The sequence below is a fragment of the Hyaena hyaena genome, unplaced genomic scaffold (assembly GCF_003009895.1).
Source record: "Hyaena hyaena isolate Hyena2069 unplaced genomic scaffold, ASM300989v1 scaffold_9, whole genome shotgun sequence".
In the NCBI taxonomy this organism is placed as follows: Eukaryota; Metazoa; Chordata; class Mammalia; order Carnivora; family Hyaenidae; genus Hyaena; species Hyaena hyaena.
In genome coordinates this window covers 4,577,166-4,589,899 of record NW_024080641.1, presented here as the reverse complement: position 1 = coordinate 4,589,899, position 12,734 = coordinate 4,577,166, and the positions used below count along the sequence as shown (strand labels likewise).

The 12,734-nt window shown below is 48.3% G+C and overlaps 1 non-coding gene across 1 annotated transcript; it reads left to right on the top strand.

Moving 5' to 3' along the window:
* The first annotated feature begins 4,018 nt into the window (after nucleotides 1-4,018).
* Nucleotides 4,019-4,191, top strand: LOC120244761. Its single transcript, XR_005531631.1, has one exon. It is a non-coding gene; the product is annotated as a small nucleolar RNA SNORA79 (small nucleolar RNA).
* The last annotated feature ends 8,543 nt before the right edge of the window (nucleotides 4,192-12,734 follow it).

Sequence of the window (12,734 nt, the reverse complement as noted above, 5' to 3'; positions counted from 1 at the left end):
TCATGATCTCAGTTCGTGGGATCGAGCCCCGCCTTGTGCTCTGTGCTGATAGCTTGGAGTAGAGCCTCTTGGGGACGGGGACCCCTTATTAAGATGAAGTCCCCTGAAAAAAAAAGGTAAGAGTCCCCTGAGACCTAGCACTGCCCCATCCAGAAAATGCTACTTGTCACCTTGTGTCTCGGGCTCCTAGCAGCCAGCGGTAACCAGAGGGACTGTTCTCGCCGTTAGAGCCCAGCTCTCAGTACGGGACAGGAGGCGAGAGGAGAGTTAGGCCAGTGTGTCCAGTGAGACGCCAGGCTGGGAGGCCACCGGGCTTGTAGGACCCACACCTCTCTCCTCCCCTGTGATTTTCCCAATGATTAACAGCACAGGAGACAGAGGCAGAACGACCATCTCCAGAAGGGAAAGGATCAGGCAAAACCAAACACACTCAAACAATCATCACAAGAGTCGTTATACCCAAAGAACTAGTTCACACAAAAAATTTTTTAATGTTTATTTTTGAGAGAGAGAGAGAGAGAGAGTTTGTGCAAGCAGCAGAGAGAGAGAGGGAGACAGAGGATCCCAAAGCAGGCTCTGCGCCGACAGCAGAGAGCCTGACACAGGGCTCAAACCCACGAACCGTGAGATCATGACCTGAGCTGAAATCGGCCGCTTAACTGACTGAGCCACCTAGGTGCCTCTGGCTGATTATTTTCAGCAGGTGTGCCAAAAGCATTCAACAGGGAAAGGGTGCTCTTTTCAACAAATGGTGCTGGGAACACTGGGTACTCACACGGAAAAACAAAAAACAAAACAAAAAACGAACAAACAAAAACAATGAAATTGGTCCCTTGCTATCTACTACATACAAAAATTAAAATGAGTCAAGAACCTTAACATAACGGGGGCGCCTGGGTGGCTCAGTTGGTTGAGCATCCGCCTTCAGCCCAGGTCAGGATCTCACAGTTTGTGGGTCCGAGCCCCGCATCGGACTCTGTGCTGACAACTCAGATTCTGTGTCTGTTTCAGATTCTGTGTCTCCCTCTCACTCTGCCCCTCCCCCACTCATGCTGTCTCTCTCTCTCAAAAACAAATATATAAAAAAAAAAAGAACCTAACATAACTAACACCCCACAACTCTTAGAAGAATTATTGTGAACACAGGAGAAAAATCATAGTTAAAAAGAAAAACTTTAAAAAAACAACAACATGGGGGGAGATCTTCATGACCTTGGATTTTGCAAGGATCTCAGATAGGACACCAAAGGCACAGGCAACAACAAAAGATAGATAACTGGCCTTTATCAAAATTAAAACCTATTGTGCATCAAAGACACTATCAACAGAGTGAAAAGGCAACCCGCAGAATGGAAGAAAGTATTCACAAGTCGTATACATGGTAGGGGATTAGTATCCAGAATACATAAAGAACTCCCACAACTCAACAACAGCAAACATTCCGATTCAAATATGGGCAAGAGACTTGAATAGACGTTTCTCCAAAGAAGATATTCAAATGGCCCACAAGCCCATGAAAGGATGCTCATTAGGGAAATGCAAATCAGAAGCACAATGGAGGGGAGCCTGACTGGCTCAGCCTGCAGAACACGTGACTCCATCTCAGGGTTGTGAGTTTGAGCCCCAAGTTGGATGGAGAGATTACTAAAAAATAAAATCTTAAAAAAATAAAAAGCACCATGGATACCACTTTACACCCACTAGGATGGCTATTAAAAACAACAAGGGGCGCCTGGGTGGCTCGGTCCGTTAAGCGTCCGACTTCGACTCAGGTCATGATCTAGTGGTTCATGAGTTCAAGCCCCGCATCAGGCTCTGTGCTGACAGCTCAGAGCTTGGAGGCTGCTTCCGATTCTGTGTCTCCCTCTCTCTCTGCCCCTCCCCTGCTCGTGCACACACTTGTTCTCTCTCAGAAATAAATAAACATTAAAACAAACAAAGCAACAGAAAATAACAAATGTTGGCAGGGGTGTGGTGTGGAGCTTCCTCAAAAAGTTAAACAGAAAACTAGCATATGGCCCAGCAAGCCCACGTCGGGCTGTGTGCCCCAGAAGAGTCAAAAGCAGGGGTGCAAACATACTTGCACACGAATGCTCATAGTAGCATTAGTCACAGTGGCCAAAAGGTAAAAAACAAACCAAACCATGTCCAGCAACAGATGAGCAGATAAACCAACTGTGATGGAGCCATGCAAGGAAATAGTATTCAGCCCTGAAAGGGAACGCGGTTCTGGAACATACTATGCCAGGACCAAAGAAGACCTCAGGTGAAGCGAAATAAGCCAGTTATTACACAGCAGATACGCATGGCTGCTCTAACACGAGGCTTCTAGAATATGCAAAGTCATTGAGACAAAAAATAGAAGAGAGGTCATCGGGAAGGAAGATGAGGGAAGGAAGAACGGGGGGTTATTGGTTAATGGGCCCAGAATTTCTGTTTTGGATGATGAAATAGTTCTGGAAATCAATACTGGTGTTTGCACAACATCGTGGATATCCTTAATGTCGCTGAATCCCACACTGAAAAGGAGTTAAAAATGTAGTTTACCTTGCAATAATAATACTGATAAACGCTAAGATCAGTGGGGGAGGGGAAGGAATTTGTAAGGGGGAAATGGGGACCAAAGTCACATAAGAGGTCATTGTAAGTGGTTTGGCTTTGACTGTGCCTGAGCAGGAAATCTGTAGGTCAAGTTTTTCTGACAAACCAGGTGTCGGCCAAACTCTCTTGCTCTTGGTATGATCAGATCAAGCCCCCCCGCCAGCAGCCAAGGTCAAAGGGCAGTGACCCAAACCAAAAGCATCTGTCCCCCGTGAGCCCTGTGAGGGCAGGGCTGTGGCTGTCGTGGCCGCTGCCTCCTAGCACAGGGCCAGGCGCAAAGCAGATGGTGGGCGAGTGTTTGCTGACTGACTGAATGCCCTTCACGCCATCACACAGCATCGACCCCTCAAATGTGTGGGCTGTTGAGATGTTTGTGTCCCAGCCCCCCTCCGAAGCTGCTGGACACTCAGTCCCACGAAACACGTCACCCTCAGACATGCAGGTGGAGAGGGTCAGACATGCACCCAAATGCTGCCTAGCACCCATTCCACAAATATTTCCAAACTCTGTTTCGAGGGGAAGGGTATCCAGGGTGGAAGGAACAGTATGGGCAAAGGCCCAGAGGCAGGAAAATTCAGAGGGTGTTTTAGAGGCTAGATGAATTGTCCTCTGTGCCTGGCCTCCCCTAGAGGGCAGGAGTTGACAGAGGAAGACTTAGACCAGAGCCAGGCTAGGCAGAGACGCGGTTCTGTCAGAAGGGCCCTGGGGAGGCAAGGCAGGTTTTGCGCCGGGGAGGCAGGGGCATACTTGTGCTTTGGAAAGAGCCCTGTGGAGGGCGGAGGGGAGGAGGAGAGACTGGGTCTGCTCTGGGCACCCTTTGCCCCCAGCACCACCCAGCAAAGAGCAGGTGTGAGTGAAGGGAGGAATGAACACGAATTATTGGATCCTAATATCACCGAGAATAAAAGCCAAAGCCCTTACGGGGGCATTCAAGGCCCCATGATCTGGTCCCTTGCCCACCCAGCTGCGCGGCTATCCAACCGGCGGCGCCGCCCAGTGCCCGCCGGACGCCCGTCTCTCCTGCAAAGCGCCAGCCTTTGCGCCTGCTCCCTTGCGCTCGCTGTTCCGTCTACTTGGAATACTGTTCCCCAGACTGCACGCTCCAAGAATGCACCTTTGTCGTTCACCTCCGCATCCGCAGCACCGACCACAGTGCGCCACGCGCAGCCAGCGCAGTAATTTGTGGAATTAAGGAACGAGTGAATGAGCTCCGGACGTCAGCCTCTTCAGTAGAAACCTGAGCAAGTTGGGGCGCCTGGGTGGCTCAGTCGGTTAAGCGTCCGACTCCGGCTCAGGTCATGATCTCACGGTTCGTGGGTTCGAGCCCCGCGTCGGGCTCTGTGCTTACAGCTAGCTCAGAGTGTGGAGCCTGCTTTGGATTCTGTGTCTCCGTCATTCTCTGCCCCTCCTCTGCTCACGCTGTCTCTCTCTCTCTCTCAGAAATTTTTAAAAATTAAAAAAAAAATGGAGCCTTAGGTAGTGGGATTTTAGTCCATCTCAAATGTAAACTGACTTGTCTTCACTCAGGGCACCATGGGGATGGATTGGCTGTCCGTTTGTGTCTTCTGATTTTTGCGGAGTCAAACAATTTACAAAGCAGGTGGTGATTCTAAGTTAAGAAAATGTACCTGTGATTGAAAAATAAAACAAAACTAATATTAAAACATAAGGAAAATTTTTTAAAAAAGAAAGAAAAGAAACCTGAGCAAGTTGAAGCACAGGTGGAGGAGACAGGTGCTTGAGCCAGAGGGGCTGGGAAAGTTCGGGGGTGGGGCTAGGAGGGGGCGTGGTCACGGCGGGGCGGGGCCACAGGGGGCCGTGGAGAGGAGGCTCTGGCTGCAACCCGGCCCCCTGCGGAGGCTGGGGCAGAAATGGGAGTGGGGTGGAGTGGGGTGGGGTGGGCGCCGGGGTGAACCGGATTCCACCCCCCCCTTCCCAGAGCAACTTCAGGGCAGGATCAGTTCTCCAGGCCAACTTCATCCGGAGTTTGGAAATGGATCTATGGGGCCATTGAGGCAGGACTATGCCTGCTCTCTGCCCTCAACTGCCTCCTTGTCACTCTGACCTGGACCCCTCTTGTGGTCGCCTTCCCTCTTCCCCCACCTGGTCTCCCTGGGGCTCTTGGAGTGACACAAACTGTTTGTCTTCCCTTTGTTCAGTGCGCAACGTGACATACAGTGTGCACCCCGGCTTGAAGAAACTGCTCCAGCCGGAAGCCGCCCGGAGCGAGTGCCCAGCCCCTGTGGCTCACACTGCTGCCCTCTGTTGGAAAACCCGCGCAGTTCTCTAGCTTTGCTAGCAAGGTGCTTTATTGCCTTCCTCTGGGAAATTGTTTTTAAAAGCTGCAGATGATTCCAGTTATGTGAAGGATGTCCCTTTCCATGCGGCGTCCTTCTGCAGTGCCCAACCGATACAACTGTTCACGCCGAGTCGGCTTCTGCCCTTGTATATTCCTTGGTGCTAACGTGTAGTGTGTAGTTTTCTAGAGTTTTATTTGGCACCATTCTTTTTCTGAGGGGGCAGGGGTTATTCTTGAGGCGACGTTTTTCTCTTAATCACCTATACACGTACCGCCATATTTATACTGATGGGAGTCGCATGGCCTCTTGTACTTCAGTTTCAGCTGCCGAACCCTTAAAAAATTTTTTTTTAAATGTCTTTATGTTATTTTGAGAGACAGAGACAGAGAGCAAACAGGGAAGGGGCAGAGAGAGAGGGAGACACAGAATCCAAAGCAGGCTCCAGGCTCTGAGCTGTCAGCACAGATCCGGACACGGGCTTGAACCCACAGACTGTGAGATCATGACCTGAGCTGAAACCAAGAGTCCGACGCTTAACCCACTGAGCCACCCAGGCGCCATTGTTGTTGTTGTTGTTTTAATCTAAGTTATACAAAGTCAAATAGTTCTGCAGGGATTATTCATGAAAATGGTATACCCCCTTGGGGAGCCTGGGTGGCTCAGTCGGTTAAGTGCCAACTTAGCCTCAGGTCATGATCTCACCAGTCGTGAGGTCAAGCCCCGGGTTGGCCTCTGTGCTGACAGCTCAGAGCCTGGAGCCTGCTTCAGATTCTGTGTCTCCCTCTCTCTCTGCACCTCCCCTGCTCATGCTCTGTCTCTCTCTCTCTCACAAAAATAAGTAAACATTAAAAATAAAAAAGAAGAAAATGGTATACCCCCTTCTCATTTCCAGTTCCATGGAGCAGGGTTTCTCAACATCTGCCCTACTGACGTTTGGGGCTAATAATTCCTTGTTCTGGGGGCTGTCTGAACATTGTAAGATACCCAGCACCATCCTGGCCCCTACCCACTAGATGCTGGTAGCACACACCATCCAGCTGTGATAACCAAAAATGTTGCCAAATAACCCTCTAGGATGCAAAATCACATCTGGTTAAGAACCATTGCCCTGGAGGTTGCCACTTTCAACTATAAAAAATATGTATATAACTCATGCTTTTAGGTACCATGTTAATAATATACATCTTGATTTGTCAGGTTTAGCCACTATCTAGTGATTACCCCATAATGGAAGATGAGGATTATTTGTTGTTCACAGACACCTGTGCCCACACCGCCAACACACACCCTCCCCAGCCTCCCATTCCCAGGTGTATTTCATAGATGTGGCTACATCAATGTGCATATGAAAGCACTGTCCATGGTCAAGTCGTGTAGTGGGCTATGATGATCATTTCTTTTCTTTAACAGCTTTTTATTCTTCCTGGAGTTAGTCATTGCCTTGATTTTTCATCTGCATGGGTTGCTACCTACTTATGGATACTTCAACTCCAAACTGTAATCCAAATACATAAAAAATTTCAAGGAATTTCATCTTTTTTTCACGTCATCTTAATGTCATAAATTGAATCATAGAGTTGTTCTAGAAAAGTTTGTTTTTATTTATTAATTTTTAACGCTTATTTATTTTTAAGTAATTTCTACACCAAATGTGGGGCTCTAACTCACAACCCCAAGGTCAAGAGTCGCATGCTGTACTGACTGAGCCAGTCAGGTGCCCCAGCAATTTTATATTCTTTTTTTTTAAAGTTCATTTTTTGAGAGAGGGATCGTGAAAGGGGGGAGGGGAAAGAGAGTGGGAAGAGGCACAGAGGATCAGAAGATGGATCTTCTCTGAGAGCAGCAAGCCCGATGCGGGGCTCAAACTCACGTACAGTGAGATTATGACTTGAGCCAAAGCCAGTCACTTAATGGACTGAGTCATCCAGACGCCCCAGCAATTTTATCTTCTTGAAGAAATCTCTCCAAGAGCCTTCTGTCTTGCTTCTGTTTGCACTGATTACCTGTGGCTTCTCTTTCTCTTTCTCCTAGGAAGCGCCTGTTTTCATGTGTCATATGAAATGTCATAGCGTTTTTTTGGCTTGTGCCTTCATTTTGTTGGTGAATATGCTCCATTAGCTTCCTCAGAAAGGAGGCATGGGGGCATGGGTGGAGACTTTTCGGCCCTCCTTTCCATCAGTTATGTGACTTTGGGTAAATAGTTTCATTTCTCTTACCCTCAGTTTTGTAGCTGTACAATGGGTGTCTATAGGGGTGCTTGGGTGGCTCAGTTGGCCAAGTGTCTGACTCTTGATTTCAGCTCATATCTTGATCTTTGGGTCATAAGTTCAAGTCCCGCATGGGGCTCCATGCTGGGCATGAAGCCTACTTTAAAAAATAATAATAGGGGCGCCTGGGTGGCTCAGTCAGTGAAGCATCCAACTGCGGCTCAGGTCACGATCTCACAGCTTGTGAGTTCGAGCCTCGCATTGGGCTCTGTGCTGACAACCCAGAGCCTGGAGCCTGCTTCCGATTCTGTGTTTCCCTCACTCTCTCTGTCCCTCTCCCTCTCACGCTCTGTCTCTCTCTCTGTCTCTAAAAAAAACTAAATATTTAAAAACTTCAAAAATAATAATAATACTTAAAATGGGCATAAGTATTTTTGCTATTAGGACAATAGAATGAGATAATACACATAACCCTAACTTGTACACTCCATAAGTATTGGCTGTTATTATCAGACATAGACAAAGCAGAAGAGAAATGTAGTTTAAAAATTTATAATTTTAAATATTACTTCCAGAGCAATGCAGATGCTCATTTTATAAAATTTAGAAAGAGGCTATTTGTGTATTATTCTGGAATTAGAGGAAGTTGTTTGAGACTAACCATGCAAATAAGGCCAATGAGAAAAGCTGGATAAAATCTTTTATTTATTTTCTTAAGTTTATTTATTTATTGGGGTACCTGAGTGGCTCCATTGGTGAAGCATCTGGCTCTTGGTTTAGGGTCAGGTCATGATCTCACGGGTTCGAGACTTACATGGGGCTCTGTGCAGCCAGTGAGGAGCCTGCTTGGGATTCTCTCTCTCTCTCTCTCTCTCTCTCTGCCCCTCCCCCACAAATTCTCTCTCTGTCTCTCCCCTCTGTCTCAGTGCTAACAGCGCAGAGCCCAACGCGGGGCTCAAACTCACAAACCGTGAGATCATGACCTAAGCTGAAGTTGGACACTTAACCGACTGAGCCCCCCAGACACGCACACGGGCATTTTATCATCACACATCATCATTATAAGAAGGATGACTACAGTTTGATAAGATTTTTTGAGGGAGAGAGAGCACACTCACATAACTTTTACTATGGTGTATTGTTGCGATTATTCTATTTCATTATTAGTTATTATTCATCTGTTTCTGAGCCTAATTTATAAATTACACTCTATCATAGGGATGTATGTATCGGAGAAAACATAGTGTATCCGGGGCTCTGTTCTCTCCGCGGTTGCAGGCATCCACTGGGTATCTTAGAATGGACCGTCCATCGAGGATGGGGGAGTATGGTACCTTCCAGTAAGGTTTTGGAGTTCTTCAGCTGTAAATCTTTCCTCCTTGGCTAATTTCTCTTTTTTTTTAATGTTTCTTTTATTTTTTTTATTTTTTGAGAGAGTGGTGGTGGGGCAGAGGGAGACACAGAATCTGAAACAGGCTCCAGGCTCTGAGCTGTCCGCACAGAGCCCGACATGGGGCTCGAACTCACGGATCGTAAGATCATGACCTGAGCCGAAGTCAGACACTTAACCGACTAAGCCACCCAGGTGCCCCTTATTAATTTTTTAAAGGAATCTTTATACCCAACGTGGGGCTCGAACTCACTACCCTGAGATCAAGAGTTGCGCTCTCTGCCTGCTGAGCCAGCCAGGCGCCCCGCCTTCATTATCTCTTAAGCAGCAAACTAGGAATCGAAGGAAACTGCCTCAATCTGATAAACAATCTTCAAAAACTCTGCAACTAGCATCATATCTAAAGGTGACGTGTGGAGCGCTTTTTCTGTTAGATTGGGAACAATACAAGGATTTCTGCTGTGACCTCTTCTAGACCATTCTATGGGACGTCCTGGCCAGTGGAATAAAGTAAAAAAAGTAAATCAAACTTAGGAGGCCAACGAAAGCAAGAAATACAATTGTCATTATTCGCAGATGGTGAGATCATATATATATACATATGTAGAAAACCCAGGAGAATTTAGTAATCAGTTCAGTGAATTTCATATTTATATTTGCATGCTCATAATGAACCATTAAAAAGTATTTTTTTTAAATAGAGGAACCTGGGTGGCTCAGTCGGTTAAGCGTCCGACTTCGGCTCAGGTCATGATCTCACAGTTTGTGGGTTCGAGCCCCGCGTCAGGCTCTGTGCTGACAGCTCAGAACCTGGAGCCTGTTTCAGATTCCGTGTCTCCCTCTCTCTCTGACCTTCCCGTCTGTCTCCCTCAAAAATAAATAAAAACATTAAAAAAAAAAAGTGCTCCTAGATACATTATTGAGGATAGCCCCAAACCAGACACAACTTAAATGGCAATTGATAGTTGGTTAGATAAATAAAACATGCTGTGTTCACACAGTGGAAAATGATAGCAAAGAACAGAAGTGAACTTCTGCCACTCCTGACATGGGGAAAGGATCTTAGAAACATCATGTTTAACAGAGGAACCCAGAGACAAAAGTGTACATGCTGTGTAAGTCCCCTTATATAAAGTTTAGAACTGGACAAAACTATTCCAGAGCATGTTCAAGGTCACGACAGTAGGGAACCAGAGGGAAGGCACAGGGCATGGTCCCAAGAGGCGAAGAATCTGGGAAACTGTCGGTACTTTGTTTCTTTTTACAGGTAGACAGACATTAACCATTTGCACTTGTGTTTTACATTAAAGATTGGGGCACTTTGTATATGATATACTTAAATTTTTTTTTTTAATTTCTCAGAGAGAGAGAGAGACAGTATAAGCAGGGGATACTTAAAAAAATTTTTTTTAATTTCTCAGAGAGAGAGGGAGACACAGAATCCAAAACAGGCTCCAGGCTCTGAGCTGGCTGTCAGCACAGAGCCTGACGCGGGGCTTGAACTCATGAACAATGAGATCACGACCTGAGCCGAAGCCTGACGCTTAACCGACTAAGCCCCCCAGGCGCCCCTGGTATACTTTCATAAAAATTTACAGATCAAAACATCCAGACAGAGTTTTATGAAAACAAAGGCGACATTCTCTAATCTCGTTCCCCAAAAATGACCCCCCAATTAAAACCGTGATAGGTGTGGGGCCCCGGTGGGGGGGGTGTTCAGTGGCTAACTGACCAAATCTTGATTTCGGCTCAGGTCCTGATCTCACGGTTCGTGAGTTTGAGCCCCACATTGGGTTCTGTGCTAACGGCATGGAGCCTCCTAGGGATTCTCTCTCTCTCCGTCTCTCTTTGCCCCTCCCCTGCGCTCTCTCTCTCTCTCAAAAAATAAGTAAATAAACTAAAAAATTGTGGTAGGTGCTTTTTCTCTACGCACACAGAAGTATATATACATTATATGTAATAGCATATATATCACATGTTACATATCATATACATATACCATACATTATATATGTTTACATATATAATGTATACACACACATATATACATAATATCTGGAGGGCTGTCCTGCACATACCTTTTACCAGTATGCATGTATCTCTGCATATGTGTCTGGGATGGTTCTAGGCGGAAAGAACAGCTAACCCACACTTGGTACACGGGGCACGGTGATCTGTCCATTGGCTACGCCATATTTATCGAGCCATTCCAGCACTGATGAACATTCAGGATGTTTCCTGTTACGTGTGACTGCAAATAGTGTTGCAACTAACATCTTTGGACATATTCATTTCCTGCCCCGCGCGCGTGTATCTTGGAAAGCAGGAGCTTTCCAGAAGCGGAGTTTTTGATGGGTCAAAGGGCGTGCGCATTGTACATCGTAGCAGCTGCTGCTTTAAAGAAAACAAGACAGGGGCGCCTGGGTGGCTCAGTCAGTTAAGCGTCCGACTTCGGCTTACGTCATGATCTCACGGTTCGTGGGTTCGAGCCCCGCGTCAGGCTCTGTGCTGACAGCTCAGATCCTGGAGCCTGCTTCCGATTCTGTGTCTCCCTCTCTCTCTGACCCTCCCCTGCTGACGCTCTCTCTCTCTCTCTCTGAAATAAATAAAACATTAAACAAAACCAAACCAAACCCGTGTTCCCTGCTGAAAGAAAAGCAAGGTGGGAAATAAGAAAATGGGAGCCTGGCAGGGCTAGTGAAGGGAGAGACTGGCTGGTTTCATCCAGAGACTCCGGGATATTATGAACTGTGATGATGTGATATGATATTAATGCTATATTAATACTACACTATACTATATATTATATTATATCATATCATATCATATATCATATCATGTTATGTTATGTTATATTATATTGGGATATTATATTATGTGAGGTGGTCCAGGGGGGACCGGGCTGGGAGGGATGGGGTTTAAGGACAGCCCACGGCCCTGGCCACTCGGCAGCGCCCCCAGCCGGCACCGCCGGCACTGCACCTGCTGTGGAGGAGATTCCTTGGAGGAAAGGCAGGGCGATAGGAGTGAACTTGAGGTGGGGGCAGGTGAAGGGATTGGAAACAGATACAGCTGCTCCCAGCTCTTCTCTACGTGTGACTAGACCTGTCCTGCCCCGCATGGTCCCCAGGCAAGAGGCAGTCTCTCCCTCTTCCACTCGGGGTCCTCCCCTACCCAGCCTCTAGGCTTTTCCCATTCCCGCCCCCCGCTCCCCGCCCCCACCCCCCGCCCCAGCGCCTTCTCACCCCTTCCGGGTCCCTCTGACTCTTCCTTAGGGGCGGGGCTACAGGGTGGAAGTGGGGGGATCACCTAGATCCTCTCTTCCGCATTGACAAAGACCACCTTTCAGCTAAGGCTTCCTCCTTCAGGGGCAAAGGCATCGTCACCAACGTGTCTGCGATGATTGACAGGAACCGCCCTCGTATTGTCGGCAGTGTACTCAGACCCCACAGACCTAGGGCAGGGCGGCCCTGTCGTGCGGAAGTCCCCGCTGCAGCCCTTTGTTCTGGCATTGAAAGTGATGGTGCAAAGTCTGTGTGTGTGTGTGTGTGTGTGTGTGTGTGTGTTCAAAGTACCACCGGCGTGTGGGGCCACTAACAGGCCAGACAGACATCAGGGGCACAGCCCAGTGAAGAGGGCAGATTGTTCTAAAGAGAAAGAGGGGGGCTGGGGTCAGGACGCGAGACCGCCCCAGGGTGTATGGGAACAGGAGTGGGGCTTAGAGCACGCGTAGACATTCAGGGGTGAAGGTGAGGACTTGGGCTCTGAGCCTGGGGGCCTTCTGGAGCCCTGGGGTGCCCTATGGTCAAGGACAGCACCGGGCGAGAGCGGGCCGGAGGAGTCTCTATAGGGAAGGCTCTTGGCGCTGGGACCCACCGTCACCTTCTAAGGCAGGGCTTTATGGGAAGATTCTGGGTGGCAGTGGGCGCAGGGTGCTCCCCTCAGGGGGTCACCAGGCGGGTGCCTAGCTAGAGGGAGCAGCGCAGAAGGGGAGGAGCTCTGGCAGGGGGGAGCAGCCTAGGGACAGTAGAGGCTCAGAGCCCCTCCCTTCCCCCCTCCCCCGCAGGGGATTTCTGGTGGGGGGGCTCGCTCAGATGGGGTACTTTCTCGCGGGGGCGTGGCCTGGGGCGTGGCCTCTAGGAGTCACGCCCACCCAGGGGCGTGGTCTCGGGGGAGCCGTCGACCCAGCCGCAGAGGCGCGGGATTCTGAGAGCATCTGGGAGCTTAGACTGGCGG